This window comes from Pongo pygmaeus, chromosome 5 (assembly GCF_028885625.2).
Source record: "Pongo pygmaeus isolate AG05252 chromosome 5, NHGRI_mPonPyg2-v2.0_pri, whole genome shotgun sequence".
In the NCBI taxonomy this organism is placed as follows: Eukaryota; Metazoa; Chordata; class Mammalia; order Primates; family Hominidae; genus Pongo; species Pongo pygmaeus.
The window spans coordinates 85,785,499-85,799,295 of record NC_072378.2 but is presented as its reverse complement, the minus strand read 5'-3'; positions in this window follow the sequence as shown (position 1 = coordinate 85,799,295).

Sequence of the window (13,797 nt, the reverse complement as noted above, 5' to 3'; positions counted from 1 at the left end):
ACTTCTGGTTCTAGATCCTTGAGGAATTGCCACACTGTCTTCCACAATGATTGAACTAATTTACACTCCCACGAACAGTGTAAAATCGTTCCTATTTCTCCACATCCTCTCCAGCATCTGTTGTTTCCTGACTTTTTAATGATTGCCATTCTAACTGGTGTGAGATGGTATTTCACCATGGTTTTGATTTGCATTTCTCTAATGACCAGTCATGATTAGCTTTTTTTCATATGCTTGTTGGCCTCATAAATGTCTTCTTTTGAGAAGTGTCTCTTCACATCCTTTGCCCACCTTTTGATGGGTTTTTTTTTTCTTGTAAATTTTTTTAAGTTCTTCATAGATTCTGGATACTAACCCTTTGTCAGAGGGGTAGATTGTAAACATTTTCTCCCATTCTGTAGGCTGCCTGTTCACTCTGATGATAGTTTCTTTTGCTGTGCAGAAGCTCTTTAGTTTAATTAGATCCCATTTGTCAATTTTGGCTTTTGTTGCCATTGCTTTGGGTGTTTTAGTCATAACGTCCTTGCCCATGCCTATGTCCTGAATGGTATTGTTTAGGTTTTCTTCTAGGGTTTTTATGGCGTTAGGTCCTATGTTTAAGTCTTTAATCCACCTTGAGTTAATTTTTGTATAAGGTATAACAAAGGGGTCCAGTTTCAGTATTCTGCATATGGCTAGCCAGTTTTCCCAACACCATTTATTAAATAGGGAATCCTTTCCCAATTGCTTGTTTTTGTCAGGTTTGTCAAAGATCAGATGATTGTAGGTGTGTGGTGTCATTTCTGAGGGCTCCATTCTCTTCCATTGATCTATATATCTGTTTTGGTACCAGTACCATGCTGTTTTGGTTACTGTAGCCTTACAGTACAGTTTGAAGTCAGGTAGTGTGATGCCTCCAGCTTTGTTCTTTTTGCTTAGGCTTCTCTTGGCTATATGGACTCTTTTTTGTTTCCATATGGAACTTTAAAGTAGTTTTTTTTTTTAATTCTGTGAAGAAAGTAACTTGATGGGGATAGCGTTGAATCTATAAATTACTTTGGGCAGTATGGCCATTTTCATGATGTCGATTCTTCCTATCCATGAGCAGGGAATATTTTTTCATTTGTGTCTTCTCTTATTTCCTTGAGCAGTGGTTTGTAGTTCTCCTTGAAGAGGTCCTTCACATCCCTCGTAAGTTGTATTTCTAGGTATTTTATTCTCCTTGTAGCAATGGTGAATGGCTGTTCACTCATGATTTGGCCCTCTATTATTGGTGTATAAGAATGCTTATGATTTTTGCACATTGGTTTTGTATCCAGAGACTTTTCTGAAGTTGCTTATAAGCTTAAGGAGATTTTGGGCTGAGATGATGGGGTTTTCTAAATATACAATCATGTCATCTGCAAACAGAGACAATTTGACTTCCTGTCTTCCTATCTGAATACACTTTATTTCTTTCTATTGCCTGATTGCCCTGTCCAGAAATTCCAATACTATATAGAATAGGTGTGGTGAGAGAGGGCATCCTTGTCTTGTGCCGGTTTTCAAAGGGAATGCTTCCACCTTTTGCCCATTTAGTATGATATTGGCTGTGGGTTTGTCATAAATAGCTTTTATTATTTTGAGATACGTTCCATCAATACCAATTTATTGAGAGTTTTTAGCATGAAGGTTGCTGAATTTTATTGAAGTCCTTTTCTGCATCTATTGAGATAATCATGTGGTTTTGTCATTGGTTCTGTTTATGTGATGGATTACGTTTATTGATTTGCGTTTGTTGAACCAGCCTTGCATCCCAGGGATGAAGCTGACTTGATCGTGGTGGATAAGCTTTTTGATGTGCTGCTGGATTCAGTTTGAGAGTGTTTTATTGAGGATATTGGCATCAATGTTCATCAGGGATATTAGCCTGAAATTTTCTTTTTTTCTTGTGTCTCTGCCAGCTTTTAGTATCAGGATGATGTTGGCCTCATAAAATGTGTTAGAGAGGAGCCCCACTTTTTCTATTGTTTGAAATAGTTTCAGAAGGAGTGGTACCAGCCCCTCTTTGTACCTCTGTATAATTCGGCTGTGAATCTGTCTGATCCTGGGATTTTTAGGTTAATAGGCTATTAGTTACTGCCTCAATTTTAGAACTTGTTATTGGTCTATTCAGGGATTCGACTTCTGCCTGGTTTAGTCTTGGGAGGGTGTAGGTGTCCAGGAATTTATCCTTATCTTTTAGATTTTCTAGTTTATTTGTGTAGAGTTGTTTATAGTATTTTCTGATGGTAGTTTGTATTTCCATGGGATCAGCAGTGATATATTCTTTATTATTTTTTAGTGTGTCTATTTGATTCTTCTCTCTTTCTTCTTTATTAGTCTGACTAGCGATCTATCTATTTTGTTAATCTTTTCAAAAAAACAGCTCCTGGACTCTGATTTTTTGAAGGGGTTTTTGTGTCTCTATCTCCTTCAGTTTTGCTCTGATCTTAGTTATTTCTTGTCTTCTGCTAGCTTTTGAATTTGTTTGCTCTTGCTTCTCTGGTTCTTTTAATTGAGATGTTAGGGTGTTGATTTTAGGTCTTTCCTGCTTTATCCCATGGGAATTTAGTGCTAGTAATTTTCCTATGAACACTGCTGTATCTGTTTCCCAGAGATTCTGGTATGTTGTGTCTTTTTTCTCAATGGTTTCAAAGAACTTACTTATTTCTACCTCAATGTTGTTACTTACCCAGTAGTAATTCAGGAGCAGGTTGCTCAGTTTCCATGTAGTTGTGTGGTTTTGAGTGAGTTTCTTAATCCTTAGTTCTAATTTGGTTGCACTGTGGTCTGAGAGACTCTTATGATTCCTGTTTTTTTACATTTGCTGAGGAGTGTTTTACTTTCAATTATGTGGTCAATCTTAAAATAAGTGCAATGAGGTGCTGAGAAGAATGTATAATCTGTTGATTTGAGGTGGAGAGTTCTGTAGACGTCTATTAGGTCTGCTTGGTCCAGAACTGAGTTCAAGTCAAGTGGACCTTGTTAATTTTGTCTCATTGATCTGTCTAATATTGACAGCGGGGTCATAACGTTTCCCACTGTTATTGTGTGGGAGTCTAAGTCTCTTTGTAGGTCTCTAAAAACTTGCTTTATGAATCTGGGTGCTCCTGTATTGGTTGTTTATATATTTAGGATAGTTAGCTCTTCTTGTTGTATTGATCCCTTTACCATTATGTAATGCCCTTCTTTGTCTCTTTTGATTTTTATTGGTTTAAAGTCTGTTTTATCAGATACTAGGATTGCAAGCCCTGCTTTTTTTGGTTTCCATTTGCTTGATAAATATTCCCTCCATCCCTTTATTTTGAACCTATGTGTGTCTTTGCATGTTAGATGGGTCTCCTGAATATGCCAATGGGTCTTGACTCTATCCAATTTGCCAGTTTTTGTCTTTTAATTGGGGCATTTAGCCCATTTACATTTAAGGTTAATATTGTTGTGTGAATTTCATCCTGTCATTATGATGCTAGCTGGTTATTTTGCTTGTTATTTTGTTATGATGCAATTTCATCATAGTGTTGATGGTCTTACAACTTGGTATGGTTTTGCAGTGGCTGGTACTGGTTTTTCCTTTCCATATTTAGTGTTTTGTTCAGGAGCTCTTGTAAGGCAGGCCTGATGGTGACAAAATCTCTCAGCATTTGCTTGTCTGTAAAGGATTTTATTTCTCCTTCGTTTATGAAGCTTAATTTGGCTGGATATGAAATTCTGGGTTGAAAAGTCTTTTCTTTAAGAATATTGAATATTGGCCCCACTCTCTTCTGGCTTGTAGGGTTTCTGGCTTTGTGGGTAACCCGATCTTTTTCTCTGGCTGACCTTAACATATTTTCCTTCATTTCAACCTTGGTTGAATACTGGCCCCCTCTCCCTTCTGGCTTATAGGGTTTCTGGAGAGAAATCCACAGTTAATGTAATTGGCTTCCCTTTATGGGTAACCTGATCTTTCTTCTCTCTGGCTGCCCTTAACATTTTTTTTTTTTTTTTCATTTCAACCTTGGTTAGTCTGACAATTATGAGTCTTGGGGTTGCTCTTCTTGAGGAGTATCTTTGTGGTGTTCTTTGTATTTCCTGAATTTGGCCTGTCTTGCTAGGTTGGGGAGGTTCTCCTGGATAATATCCTGAAGAGTGTTTTCCAACTTGGTTCCATTCTCCCTGTCACTTTCAGGTACACCAGTGAAATGTAGGCTTGGTCTTTTCACATCCTCCCATATTTCCTGGCATTTTTGTTTGTTCCTTTTCCTTTTTTTTCTCTAATTTTGTCTTCACGCTTCATTTCATTAAGTTGATTTTCAGTCTCTGAAATCCTTTCTTCCTCTTGATCAATTCAGCTATTGGTACTTGTGTATGTCTCACAAAGTTCTCGTGCTGTGTTTTTCAGCTCCATCAGGTCATTTATGTTTTTCTCTAAACTGGTTATTCTAGTTAGCAATTCCTCCTACCTATTTTCAAAGCTCTTAGCTTCCTTGCATTGGGTTAGAACATGCTCCTTTAGCTCAGAGGAGTTTGTTTTACCCACCTTCTGAAGCCTACTTCTTCAAACTCATTTTCCATCGAGTTTTCTCCCCTTGCTGGTGAGGAATTGTGATCCTTTGGATAAGAAGAAGTGTCTGGTTTTTGGATTTTTCAGTCTTTTGGGGCTGGTTTTTTCTCATCTTCATGGGCTTATCTACCTGTGGTCTTCAATGTTGGTGACCTTCAAATAGGGCTTCTGTGTGAACTTCTTTTTTGTTGATGTTGATGCTATTCCTTTCTGTTTGTTAGTTTTCCTTCTAACAGTCAGGCCCCTCTGCTGCAGGTCTGATGGTGTTTGCTGGAGGTCCACTCCAGACCCTGTTTGTCTGGGTATCACCAGTGGAAGCTGCAGAACAGCAAAGATTGCTGCCTGTTCCTTCCTCTAGAAGTTTTGTCCCAGAGGGGCAACCACAAGATGCCAGCCAGAGCTCTGCTGTAATAGGTGTTTGTTGGCCCCTGCTGGGAGCTGTCTTTCAGTCACAGGGCATGGAGGTCAGGGGCCCACTTGAGGAGGCAGTCTGTCCCTCAGCAGAGCTCGAGCACTATCCTGGGAGATCCACTGCTCTCTTCAGAGCCAGCGGGCTGGAATGTTTAAGTCTGCTGAAGCTGCACCAACAGTCACCCCTTCCCCCATGTGCTCTGTCCTAGGGAGATGGGAGTTTTATCTATCAGCCCATTTCTGGGGCTGCTCCCTTTCTTTCAGAGATGCCCTGCCCAGAGAGGAGGAAGCTAGAGAGGCAGTCTGGCTACAGCGGCTTTGCCAAGCTGCAGTGGGCTTTGCCCACTTTGAACTTTTCAGTGGCTTTGTTTACACTTTGAGGGGAAAACTGCCTACTCAAGCCTCAGTAATGGCAGATACCCCTCCTCCCTTCAAGCTTGAGCATCTGAGATCAACTTCAGACTCCTGTGCTGACAGAGAGAATTTCAAGCCAGTAGATCTTACTTTGCTGGGCTTGGTGGGAGTGGGATCTGCTGAACAAGACCACTTGGCTCCCTAGCTTCAGCCCCCTCTCCGGGGGAGTGAACAGTTCTGTCTCACTGGCGTTCCAGGGACCACTGAGATATGAAAAAAAACTCCAGAAGCTAGCTTGGTGTCTGCCCAAATAGCAGCCTAGTTTTGTGCTTGAAACCCAGGGCCCTGGTGGCCTAGGCACCTGAGGGAATCTCCTGGTCTGTGGGTTGTGAAGACTGTGGGAAAAGCATAGTATCTGGGCCAGAGTGTACCATAGGCACAGTCCCTCACGGCTTCCCTTGGCTAGGAGAGGGAGCTCCCTGAACTCTTGCACTTCCTGGGTGAGGTGACTCCCCACCCTACTTTGGCTTGCCCTCGGTGATCTGTACCCACTGTATAACCAGTCCCATTGAGATGAGCCAGGTACCTCAGTTGGAAATGCAGAAATCACCCACCTTCTGCATTGGTCTCACTGGGAGCTGCAGATGGGAGCTGTTTCTATTCGGCCATCTTGCCAGCCACTGCCACACTCAAGTTATTTAACTGACTGGTATCATGTTTCTACAAGCTGATAGGACTGAACAGGAGATTTATATTATTTAAAATTTCTACCACTGCCTCCGGAAAGAAGCTTTCGGATAAAGATGGCCTTTAAGATAGAGTGCTTTACGACAGCATTTTAAAATCCAGAGGTTGTATTACCTAATTTGCAAAGCAATTCATCCTCCTTTCATTTATTAGCTATGCCATTTCCAAATAAGTGCCCTTGGAGTAGAGATAGAATTAAGTAAAGATATATAAGGCTGTTGTATCTGCCACAGATCAGTGTTGCCTAACTGGCACCTAAACATCAACAATCTAAGTATACTCAATGAGGACAAATTTACATTTTTCTTATGATATAAGTAGGATCAGGACTGAATTATTTTATTATTCTAATTAATATTTGTTAAGAGCATTAAATAAGGACCCCATTTCTGATCTGGGTTCTTTGTCTTACTGATTAAGCTTGCTAAGCTAGTCAAGAGTGTGACTTGATCTTTTGTAAACTGGAAATTGTATCTGCTCATCCTTTCTCTCAGCTGTCCCAAAACTATAACAAGAAGATTATTTTTAGCTGAGAATTTATGCAACTCTAACTTGATAAATATATATGTTCCAGCCATCCTTCTGAGGTTTTATTTTCCTTGACATGCAAATACATTTATATCTAAACTGTTTATTTTTTGAAATAAATATTTATGTAAAATATTTAAGCATTTATGTAAAATATTTATCTTTGGAAAGTGTTTTATGACTCAATTCTCACTTATGTTTTGTAGGTTATTCTACTTATAAAAAAATAAAAGTCTATAAATAGATCCCAGTTCAAGTGGCTGACTAAAGACATCAGACACTTGCCCTTTCCAGAAAGAAGAACCAGAACTGCAAATACATAATTTTACCTCAAACAGAACTCTAAGAGAGAACATTCGGGTCAAACATAGAAGTCACAGGAAACCTGAGTCATAGAGAGACAAGGAAGCAAGCCTCAAGCTCAACCAAGATCAGCTGGGAGCATGTAGGGACTCACTCTTGTGGGGAAGGGGTGAGTGAAAGAACTTCAGCTGTCCACATTCCCACCACAAACTGTTGCAATCTGTACCACAGGATGGTTCCTCTGCCCATATGAACCCTGACACTAGCATGGACAGTGTTCTGGAAACCTCAAAAGCATTCAACATCTCTAGTCAACCATCTTGAACTGGAATATACTTATGGAGTTCTCTGCACCAGGCTGGGAACTGTGCTGGATTACTCACACCCCTGAGACCTAAGAGGCTGCAGAAGGGCACCATTGTGAGAGTAAAGCCATCATGGGATTGCATCCTTACCTGGCAACTACAGCCCCCAAATCTCCACATCCTGGGATCCCCAAATGACATCCCTCAGTGTCCACCCAGTGGACCACAGTGGCAGAGAAATGGCTGGATCCAAAGGTGCTACAGGGTCCCCAGTACTCTAGCTCAGAGCCAATACTACTCCCCAATGAAAGGACAGTGCAGCACACCAAAACTGTGACCTCTGGGAGAAAGGAAACCAAAGCATGTACTTTCCAGAGCCTGAGAGTTCCCTGCCTGCAGCTATGAGAAGTAAACCTATCCCCAGTAGTGACACAGACTCTGTGCTCGGGCTCACAAGCAGAGCATGTGATACCCTCGCCCCACCCACATAGTTTCATATCAGTTGCTTCCATCAGGAACCCAGGCAGAGAAGCCTAAGTTCTGACTGCCTGGGGATGGGAGCAGTGACCCCACACTTCCTGGTGGAGCAGCCTGTGCTCCAGATCATGCATAAAGAGCAAGACCCTCTCTCTCCCTTTATACATTGCTGCAGCCACAACTGCTGCTGCTGCCACTGGGAACTGGGGTGGGGAAACCAGAGGGCTGTCTGTCTGGGGCTGTGAGTGGCATCTGTGTCCCTAGTGGCAGTGTGGCTCCCATGCTCAGGCTCATGCATGAAGGGTAGGGTTCCATTCCTTCTTATCTCTTCTCCTCTCTGCAACACTGTAGTGCTGCTGCTGCCAAGAGTAGACAAACCTGTGTCTAGGCCACAAGGGCTACAACTCCTAGGCAAGGACTAGTGTTAAACTGGGCCCAGAGACAGTGGGCTGGTGGGGCATGAGAGACACCAGCCAAGGTGGGTAAGGGAATGGTGACATCACCCCTCCCTTGCCCCAGACTACACACCTCACAGCTCCAAGAGAGACCCCTTCCCTCTGCTTGATGAGAGGGGAGGGAAGAGTGGGGAGGACTGTGTCTTGCATCCTGAATACAAGCCTAGCCACAGCAGGATAGGGCACTGGTCAAAGTCATGGACCTTTTTACCAGGCCCTAGCTCCTGGACAAAATTTCTAGACACAGCCAGGGCCAGAAGGTAACCTGCTACCTTGCAGGGAAGGATCTGGTCCTGCCAGGATTTATCATCTGCTAACTGAAGAGCCCTTGGGCCCTGAATAACCAGCAGTAATAGCCAGATCCTATGTCAAGGCCTTGGGTGAAACTCAGACTTTCTGGCTTCAGGTAAGTATCACCACATTCCCAGTTGCGGTGGCTACAGGATGAGATACCTTCTATCTGGAAAAGCAGAGACAAAAGTAAAGGGAACTTTGTCTTGCACCTTAGGAACCAGCTTAGCCACAGTAGGGAAGAGCACCAAGTGGACTCTTGGGGTCCCAAATTCAAGGCCTTGGCTTTGGACAGAACTTCTGGACCTGCCCTGGGCCAGAGGGAAGCCCACTCCACTGAAGAATGAGTCCCAGGTCAAGCAGCATTCACAAGCTGACTGAAGAGTGCTTGGTCCTTAAGGAAACATTGGTGGTAGTCTGGCGGTACTTCCTGTGAGCCAGTGGTGACAGTGGCCACAGAGTGAGGCTCCTCTCCCATTGGGAAAGAGAGGGAAGAGTGGTAAGGGCTGCATCTTGTGGTTTGAGTGCCAGCTCAGCTGCAGTACACAGAACACCAGGTAGATTTCTAAGGTTTTTCACTCTTGTCCCTAGCTCCCACATGACACCTCTGGACCTGCCTGGGGCCTGGAAGAACTCAGCACTCTGTAGGGAAGGACACAGATCTGGCTGCCTTTGCCATCTGCTGACTGTAAAGCCAAAGTGACCTGAGCAAACATAGGCCATAGCTAGGGAGTGGTTATAGCAGATCTGGGGCAAGACCCAGTGATGTACTAACCTCAGGTCAGATCCAGCATAGTCCTAATGGCGGTGGCTCCAGGAGTGCTTGTATAACCAGTTCCAGGTAGCTCAGAACAGAGAGAGAGATTTCCTTTGTTTGGGAGAAAGCAAAAGACAGAAACAAGAGTCTCTGTCTGGTACTTCTTTTGAATCTTGTCCAAGACCATCAAGGTGGTACTTCTATGAGTCTGTAAGAACCACAGCATTACTGGGCTTGTGGTACCTCCTGAAGAAGATACAGCTTTGATCACAACACCCAAGTATGTTCAAATATCTAGAAAGTCTTCCCAAAGAGGAAGGGTACAGACAAGCCCAGACTGAGGATACTAAAATAAAGTTAACTCTTACATGTCCAGTTACAGAAAAATATCTGCAAGTATCAAGAGCATTCAGGAAAACATTATCTCACTAATGAGGCACCAGGAATCAATTGTGGAGAAACAGAGATATGTGACCTTTCAGACAGAGAATTCAAAATAGCTGTGTTGAAGAAACTCAAAGAAATTCAAATAACAAAGGAATTAATAATTCTATCACACAAATTTGGCAAAGAAATTGAAATAATTTTAAAAAATCAATCAGCAATTCTAGAGATGAAAAATTCAATTGGCATACTGAAGAATGCACCAGAGTCCTTTAATAGTAGAATTGATCAAGCAGAAGAAAGGATTAGTGAGTTTGAAGAAATGGCTATTTGAAAATGCAAAGTCAGAGAAGGCAAAAGAAAAAAGAATAAAAAACTAGGAAGCATGCCTACAGGTTTTAAAAAATAGTCTCACAAGGGCAAATCTAAGAGTTTTTGGCCATAAAGAGGAGGTAGAGAAAAAGATAGGAGGAGAAAGTTTATTTAAAGAGATAATAACAGAGAACTTTCTAAACCTAAAGAAAGATATCAATATCCAAATACCAGAATGTTATAGAACACCAAGCAGACTTAACCCAAAGACTACCTCTAGGCATTTAATAATTAAACTCCCAAAGGTCAAGGATTTTGTTGAGGATTTTTGCATTCATGTTTATCAAGGATATTGGTCCAAAGTTTTCTTCTTTGTTGTTGTTGTGTCTTTTCCAGGTTTTGTTATCAGGATAATGCTGGCCTCATAGAATGAGTTGGAAAGCCATTGTAAACAGTTTTATTAGAAATGATACCAAGTCTTTTTTGCATGGTAGAATTTGGCTGTGGATCTTTCTGGTCCTGGGCTTTTTTGATTGGCAGGCTATTTGTTACTGATCCAATTTTGGAGTTCGTTATTTGTTTGTTAAGGGATTCAATTTCTTCCTGGCTCAGTGTGGGAGAATCCATGTGTCCAGGAATTTATAAATTTCTTCTAGGTTTTCTAGCTTGTGTGCATAGAGGTATTCATAGCAGTTTCTAATGGTTACTTTTATTTCTGTGGGGTCAGTGGTAATATTTTCTTCATCATTTCTAATTGTGTTTATTTGGATCTTCTTTCTTTCCTTTTTTATTAGTCTAGCTAGTGGCTTATCTATCTTATTTCTTTAAAGCAACTTCTATATTTGTTGATATTTTGAATGGCTTTTTGTGTCTCAATCTCCTTCAGTTCAGCTCAGATTCTGGTTATTTCTTGTCTTCTGCTAGATTTAGGACTGATTTGCTCTTGCTTTTCAAATTATTTCAGTTGTGATGTTGGGTTGTTAATTTGAGATCTATCTAATTTCTATATATGGGCATTTAGTGCTATTAATTTTCCTCTTAACACTGCCTTAGCTGTGTACTGGAGATTCTTGTATGTTATATCCTTGTTCTCACTAGTTTCAAAGAACTTCTTGATTTCTGACTTAATTTAATTATTTACCCAAAAGTCATTCAGGAGCATGTTGTTGGCTTTTCAAAAATTTAAACAAAATTGACAAACCTTTAGCTAGACTACTTAAGAAAAAAAAAGAGAAGATCCAAAAATAAAAAATAAAATCAGAAATAAAGAGAAGACATTACAGCTGTTACTGCTGAAATTCAAAGGATCGTTAGAGGCTACCCTGAGCAACTATATGCCAATAAATGGAAAAATCTAGATGAAATGGACAAATTCCTAGAATTGTACAACCTATTAAGATTGAGCTATGAAGAAATCTAAAACTTGAACAGACAAATAACAAGTTACCAGATAGAAGCCATAACAAAAAGTCTCCCAGTAAAGAAAAGCCCATGACCCAATGGCTTCACTGCTGAATTCTAACAAACATTTAAGGAAAAACTAATACCAACCCTACTCAAATGATTCCAAAAAATAGAGGAGGAAGTAATACTTCCAAACTTATTCTATAAGCCCAGTATTATCCTGATACCCAAACCAGACAAAGACATTAAACAAAAAAAGAAATTGCAGGCCAATATCTCTATTATTGATGCAAAGATCCTCAACAAGAAACTAGCAAACAGAATTCAGCAATACATTAAAATGATCATTCATCATGACAAAGTGGAATTTATCTCTGGGATGGAAGGATTGTTCAACATACAAAAATCAATCAATGTGATCCATCATATCAAGAGAATGAATGATAAAAATCATATGATCATTTCAATTGATGCTGACAAAGCATTTGATAAAATTCAACATCACTTCAGATAAATACCTTCAAATAACTGGGGATAGTAGGAAGACCCTGAACATAATAAAAGCCATATATGACAGACCAAATGTAATATGGAATGTGAAAAATCTGAAAGCCTTTCCTCTAGTATCTGGAACATGACAAAGATGTCCACTTCACCATTGTTATTTAAATAATACTGGAAGTCCTAGCTAGAGCAATCAGACAAGAGAAAGATATAAAGGGCATCCATATGGGAAAGGAAGAAGTCAAATTACCCTTGTTTGCAGATGACATAATCTCATATTTGGAAAAACTAAAGACTTAAACACACAACTATTAGAACTGATAAATTCAGTAAAGTTGTAGGATAAAAATCAAAATACAAAATTCAGTAACATTTCTGTATGCCAACAGTGAACAATCTGAAAAAGGATTCAAAACAGTAATCCCATTGACAAAAAAGAATTAATACCTAGGAATTAACTTATGCAAAATAAGTGACAGATCTCTACAAAGAAAACTATAAACACAGAAGAAAGAAATTTAAGAGGACACCAAAAAATAGAAAGATATTACATGCTCATGGATTGGAAGAATCAATATTGTTAAAATGTCAATACTATCCAAAGCAATCTACAGATTCAATGCAATCCCTACCAAAATACCAATGATATTCTTCACAGTAATAGAGAAAACAATCCTAAAATTCCTATGGGAGCCCAAAAACTCAGAATACAAAAGCTATCCTAAGCAAAAAGAACACAACTGAAAGAATCACATTAATTGACTTCAAATTATACTACAGAGCTATAATAACCAAAAACAGCATGGTACTGGCATAACAAAAGACACATAGACCAATGGAACAGAATAGAAAACCCAGAAACAAATCCACACAACTACAATGAGCTCATCTTTACCTAATGTGCCAGGAACATACACTGGGGCAAAGACAATCTTTTCAACAAACAGTGCTGGGAAAACTACATATCCATATGCAGAAGAAAACAGAACCCTATCTCTTACTACAGAATAAATACCCAACAAGGACAGGCAACTGAAGCATAAAACAAATGAGATCACATCAAATTAAAAAGCTTCTGCACAGCAAAGAATACAATCAGAAAAGTGAAGAGACAACCCACAGAATAGGAGAAAATATTTGAAATCCACCCATCTGACAAAGGATTAATAACCAGAATATATAATGAGCTCAAACAACTTTCTAAGAAAAAAATCTAATAATCTGACTTAAAAATGGGCAAAAGATTTGAATAGGCATTTCTCAAATAATACATACAAATGGCAAACAGGTATTTGAATATGTCTCAACATCATTGATTATCAAAGAAATGCAAATCAAAACTACAATGAGATTTTATATCACCCCAGTTAAAATGGCTTATATCCAAAAGATAGGCAATAACAAATGTTGGTGAGGTGTGGAAAAAAGATCCCCATTACACTGTTGGTGGGAATGCAATTTAGTACAACCACTACAGAGAATAGTTGTAGATTCCTCAAAAAATGAAATATAGAGCTACAACATGATCCAGCAAACCCACTGCTGGGTATATACCAAAAAAGAAAGGAAATCAGTATACATTAAAAAAAAAAAATCAGGCAAGATGGATGAATAGAAACAGCTCCAGTCTGCAGCTCCCAGTGAGATCAACACAGAAGGTGGGTGATTTCTAAATTTCCAACTGAGATACCCGGCTCATCTCATTGGGACTGGTTAGACAGGGGGAGCAGTCCATGGAGCATAAGCCAAAGCAGGGTGGGGCATGTCCTCACCCAGAAAGTGCAAGGTTCAGGGAATTCCCTCCCCCTAGCCAAGGGAAGCCATGACGGACTGTGCCATGAGGAACAGTGCACTCCAGCCCAGATTCTATGCTTTTCCCACAGTCTTCACAACCCACAGACCAGGAGATTCCCTCAGGTGCCTACGCCATTAGGGCCCTGGGTTTCAAGCACAAAACTGGGAGGCCATTTGGGCAGACACCAAGCTAGCTGCAGGAGTTTTTTTCCATACCTCAGTGGTGTCTGG